Here is a 6,363-nt window from a genome sequence, read left to right on the forward strand (position 1 = left end):
TAATCTCAAGGCATATTTTCTGCTCTTAAAAAATTAGTAAATTAAATCGTTTATTAAAAATATTTATTGAGTATATAATGCACGATGCTTTCAACAAACTTCTAGAAAATACTGCCTTTCAACATTTGGAATTTGATTTCAGAAAATCGGCAGTGCCACAGAATCAAATAAAATATTTTAAAAATTGGATCTTGATAAACTTCATGAGAATCAAATGAGACAGCCAAACAAAGGACAAATGCAATAATACATCAGTGTTCAGAAAACCAGAGCGGAACCACAGAGTCAAATAAGATAGAATTGAAAAGCATCATCCAACTCAAATGTCTTCTGGCTGGGAATGGTGGCCGGACTTTTATTGGTGGAGGGAGAGAGCAGAGAAGATGGATGGAACAGGCAACTCTCCCCTTCCACAGAGCCTTGGTCCTGCAGTGGCCAGGAGGGGTCACTGCAGAGACTCCTAAGAATAGAAACTGGCTTTAGGATCTCAGGGTTGGAGATGGGTTCTAGGGCCAGAGTTTGTAGCTGGTGGCTGGGGTTCTGAGCACTGTCCCAGGGAGCCTGAAGCCCCTCACAGAGCCTGGTCCTTGTATCAGCTGATGAAAATACTGAGCTCTGATCTTCTACAATCTGGAGGTTGCTATAGCATCCAGGATCCTCACCTTCTGAATCACTGTCATGGATCCAGATTCCCTCTAGATTGGCCCTGTTATTATATAAGAGAACAAAAAATGTTATAATTGAATCATGTAGATCATATACTCCATACATTTCATTTTACAGATGAGGAAACCAAGGACTTTTTTTTCCCAATGAATTTTTGATGCTATATTTAAATGATGTTAAACTATTTTTATTAATAGATATCCTTGTTTTCTGATTTTTGGGATAATTAGAGAATTCCATTCCATTTTGTTCAGTTAAGTGAACATTTACTGAACACTGAGTACTGCCTGGTCCAGTGGCAAGTACTGGGAAAACAGGGATCCATACAGCCTTGTTTCCCTCTTCAGGAACAGCCTGAAGGAGGATAGAGAGGGTGAGTCATCATGAACTTATCAGAGTTTTCAGACAAAGCTAGTGTATCAAGTTTGGTATATGGAGACGTGGACTGTAAATAGCCAGGGAGATATGTAGAAATGATGAAGTAGAAGCAAAGAAACAGCCAGTGCAATTGCTTCTTGAGAAAGTACATGTGGTTGTAGAGTGTATGTAAGGTGTACATAGTTTGGTAGTAAGAAGACCTCGGTTTCAACCTGTATCAATAAACCATCTAGGTGTCATTGTAAGTCACTGCCTCTTTGAGCCATAGTTCCTTCATCTGCAGAATGAGCAAGTTAAATAAAGAGCAAGATTTCTCCCAGCATTAAAGATTTGCGATAAATGAAAATACATGAGCTGTACTTTAGAAGAGTATAAAAGGGAAAAAGAAATTCTTCACTCTTTGTTCATCGCCACTATGCATAGCTAGTGAGACTATAGGCAGTTAGATATGACTGATTACTGGATTTGAGGACCAAAGCATTCATATCACACATAAATGTTTGGGGAAGTGCCAATGATTGGGACTGAATCAACTTGAAAACAAGAGGCTAAAGAAATAGGGAAGGGACCATACAAACAAAAATGAGAGAACTGCTTGGATCAAGGCTGAAAGACATGTAGCCTCTGATACATCAGCTTCCTTCCAAAGACCAGCCCAGATCATTCCCAAACTGGGATGATCCCTACTACTAAGTTCTCCACCAGACCAGGGACCAAATATGCCTTAGTTCCATAGGGATTATGCTTCTTAATGATTGAGAATATTCGCTATCTTCTTCTTCAAGAAAAGATGGAATATATGTCTATCTTTGTTTCCTACACCATGCCCAGCCCTCCTCCGTTCCTTCTTATTTTCAACATAATGCAGATGCCTTAAGGCCAGAAAAAGAGCCTTATCCCTTTGACCTCCACTCTCTACTTCTTTGACTGTAACTCTGAATATACTAAGCACTTCAGTTTTACTGTTGATTGGATGACTTACCAGGACCCAGGACTCCTTTGAATGCCTTGAAAACAATGAGTTGCATTGTCTAGGTCATGGGAAGAATCAAAGAGTCTCTAACTGTAACTAGTGAAAAAAACACACTAGAGGATCCCAGGGCAGTCCTGGCTGTTCTTGGGGATTTGGGCTCTATCCTCTCACCACCTCCTCTTCACCTTCCCTGGGGAGGACTCACCGAGGCTGAGTGTTCATTTCATACACAGAACTCATTTTGGAAGGAAAGTAGCACATCTCTCATGAGGCCCTTGAAGCAGTTGTCCATCTTCTTCCTGGGGATGAAGGTTTTACTTTGTCAGTCTTAGGTAATAACTTTTCAGAACCTGAGAATCCCCAGAGGGCAATTATTTGTTCTTGGTGTGTTCCTCTACTCATTCTTCACCCTCTCCCGCCTCAGCTACTTCTCTGCATCCACAGCTCCCCATTCCTCTAAGTTCCTTAGGGGATAAAGATTCTGAAAACTTTTTATCTCAACTTGAAATTGTCCTTTTAGTTCCCAAGCTCATGAGCCCTTCCCTGACTCTTTTGAGTCTTTCACTGTCTTTCAAGGCTGGGGCATTTTTGAGGACTTTTGACAGGAGTCAGGAGACAGGAATATTTACTCCTCTGACCTGAGGTGAAGGAATTAAGATTAATTGGGAAGGAGATGAAGAATTAAAATCTCAGAGCTGCACCTCCTTCCTAAGGCAGAAGATGAATGCATCTTCTCCCTCCTTCACACACATGTAGTTCAGTGACTAGGGTGTGGCAATTAAGCGTTGCACTGTAGAAACATCATATCCATAGCCTGGAGGCCTTTGAGAAGTCCTAAATGCACAGTCATTGGATTATTTCCATAGGCTCCTTCTTGGTCCCAAATCACACTTCTGTTGAGTTTTGTTTCCTTTGCATATTTTCATACTGCCAGAAGCTTTTCCAGCTTTTGCTAAGCTTGATCTCCCAGTTCTTGATCATCTTCCACAAAGTTTTAATCTCTTCACTGCAATTACTAGTAGGAACAGAGCCAGCAATGAGTCAGGATGGGATTTTATCCCCAATATTTGCCTACCTATTTCTATGCTAAATAAACATGAGTCTTTTGTAAGATGAAAGAGATGTTGTTAGCAAGTAACCCTCGAGAATTCTTCTGTAATAATTGGCCAGTATCAGCAAGGTAGAGATTTATTTATCTTGAAGATTTGTGACTTTAATGACAGTGGACTGGGAATTGGCAGTTTCACTTCATGGTCTTCTTTTTGTGCAGGATGAGTAGAATCTCAGGTTCACTTTTGCTCTTTACAATATCCAGTTAAGCCCAGGACCCAAAGGACCTGAAGCTCTCCCAACTTCAAAGTTCATAAAAGCAAATATCATGGGACCTTGTACTGGGAGTTGGAGAGGTAAAGACTCTGACTGAGAAAAGGGCAGAAGTAAGAAGAAATCTAAAGGCACCATGAGGGAGAAAAGAAAGAGAGAGTGACACCTGAGGAGCAGCATTCCTGATGCATATCAAAGGAACAATTGGTGTGAAGTGACTAAGGGTAAAGGAAAAGAACCGTTGGGTACCATCTCCAGAGGAGATAATGTGTGATAATCTAATATAAATATTTCCTTGCTGGTAAAGCAAAAATGTATCTCTTCTGCTTTTTCAAACACAGATGATATGTAACTGTATGAAAAATTAGGTTAGAAAACTGTGGGTTCAGTATGGTCTTGAATGCCAAAAAATAATATACATACAGTTGGATGTACATAATGATAGAAACATAGAAAAAGAACTGGAAAGATGATCAAAAAACGTCAATGGGTTATCCCTGGTAATAAGTTTGTGGTACCATTATTATCTTCATTTTGCTCATCCATGTTTTAAAAAATGTCTACAATAATCATGTATTATTTTTGAATAACAATCCATTGTGAATCCATATGGATCTAAAAGAAATTTAGAATATTGTTGTTGATATAGAACTATCACATTGAGATAGGGATGCCTGGAAGTCAACTCACTGGCTTAACATCCAGCACTGCTGAGTGGCCTTTGGGCAACAGGTGTGAGTGTCAAGTGCTGGAGAGAAGGTATAATCAAAACTCTGCCTCAGCAAAGAAATATGACTACAGGTTTTGAATCATTTATACCATGAAAGTGAAATCTGTAAATATCCTATAGTGGCAAACACTCTGGACTGGAAACAGGAAAATTGGTATCTGCTCTGGTTGTGGTATAAGCAGCTCTATGACCTAGGGCATGTCATTTAATCTCCTTGGGTCTCAGTTTTCTCATTTGTGAAACAGAGGTTCCATTACACCTCTAAAGATCCTGCAGCTCTGGAAGTCACATTTTCCAGTGTGGACATTACAGATTCTCCTTTCATCCTAGACACTGAGGTCTGAGATGGAGTCAGACCATCATAGGTTCCAAACTGTAGCCTTAAGGAGATAGGAGTAATTCTCTCCTTTGAGCCTCATCTACACCAGGAGTTTCACTGACATGACCAATACATTACTCACTATGTGGATCGCCAGCCCTTGCAGAAAATTCGTTTCCTGCAGTGTCTGTGCAGCCCCAGGCCTGCTGCTTGCCTGGGTCTTTCCCTTCACTCCTTTGGAATTGCAGCCCCTCCCAACACCCACTTCACCACCCCAACATCTCCACCCTAATATCTCCTTCCGTAAGACTTTCCTGTTACTATGAATAGTTTAGTTCACTCCCAAGGGACTACCATGGTTCTCAATTGTGCACCTTCCCCTTTCCCTTCTTTCCACTCATTTTTTTTAAGAATAATTAACTTTTCTCCACCATTGCTCAATGAAATGTCAAGGGGCACCTTCTAGGAAGCAGATTACCTGGGCTGATGATCTTTATACTTGACAACAGCTTCAATAGACTTGGATACAACTCATAACTAATAAGCTTTGTCATGAAAGGATTGAGTACTATTCTGCTTCCTACTTCTACACATTAGGAAAATTATATTGGTATTTCTGTGCCTCAGTCTTCTCTCTGTGCCTAACCAACTATGCGACTTGGGGGAAACCATTTAAGTGGTGCTGGTGGGTATGAGAAAGAAAGACTTGGCAACTAATAGTTACTGAGCACCAAATGCTTTATAAGAATCATCTCCTTGAAAGTTTACGTGATTTCCTTATTATGGATTAACATTGGATGGATATCATACAAGCCCACTTCTGGAAAAGAAGTCTTTCCTTAACAGATTACTGGCACACACATGGAGTCCAGAACAATCTTTACTTCAAGATCAACTTGCCAATGTGATAGGGGAACAACTTTAAATACACTCTTCATGGATATTCAATGAAAATGTGGCTTCTTTCATTTCTATACTGATCTTATATTCCTGAGAGTGCATACTGAAAGAAAATATGGAAAGTGGAAAAAGACAAAAAATATAATATGCCAGTTAAAAAGATCTTAGTCTCTTATAGTATAGTCTCTTTTGACTTAAAATAGTCTTTCCAGGTAATATTTAATTAATTCAAAGTTCAACCTTTGGTCAGAAAGGTTTATTTCTTTCTCTCCTTTAACAGATAGCTTCTGGATATAAGAGAAACACTGATACTGTGGGATAATGTGGAACTTGGGATAAGGGTGTAGAATCACTCTTGTTCCATGCTAGTCCTGGTGCTGGTCTCTGCAGTTGACCAGTCACTCTCATCCTTGCATATACACATGGCTGGTTCTGTTGAGATGTGGTCCATCTGGATCTAGCCCATGCCATGCACTGTTGAAGTCTGTGACTGGTTTGTTGTCTTGACTTTGTCAGGGGTGAGTGGTGATCTTTTTGTTGAAATGGTCCCACTTAAGGATTTTTCAGTGTAATCTCCCCAAACATACATACACACGTGCACGCGCACACACACATCACCTCCAGTTACTGATTGATTCCTCTTGCACCCCTGGCTTAGGAAGTCTACTTTGTAGCCCTTTTTCTCCACCAAGCTTACCGTGCCCAGGCATGTTCTCTGGTAGAACTTTCAGCTGCCTTCTGCACCTTCCATATGAGGCTTGCAGGAGCTTGAGGCACTCATCCCATGTTCTAGGAGCCAGAAATGTGTCTCAGATTGATTTCTCTGGTACACCTCTCCACTGCCGCTGCTCTGTTGTCCCTCAACTTTCTTGGAATTTCTGGGCCACCCTGAGCAATGGTCTTTTGCCAAGTGTACAAATGGGCATCAGAAAAGCATTTCTACTTTTGGCCCTCTCCTCATCCTCTCTCTTGTCCATCCTCAGGGACTCAGTTTCTCAGAGGTGTGGTCAGCGCACATGTATTTGCCTGTCTGTTGCTCTTACTTTTCTCTTCCTCTATTTCTCCTCGTACCTA

Source organism: Equus quagga, chromosome 8 (genome assembly GCF_021613505.1).
Source record: "Equus quagga isolate Etosha38 chromosome 8, UCLA_HA_Equagga_1.0, whole genome shotgun sequence".
Lineage (NCBI taxonomy): Eukaryota > Metazoa > Chordata > Mammalia > Perissodactyla > Equidae > Equus > Equus quagga.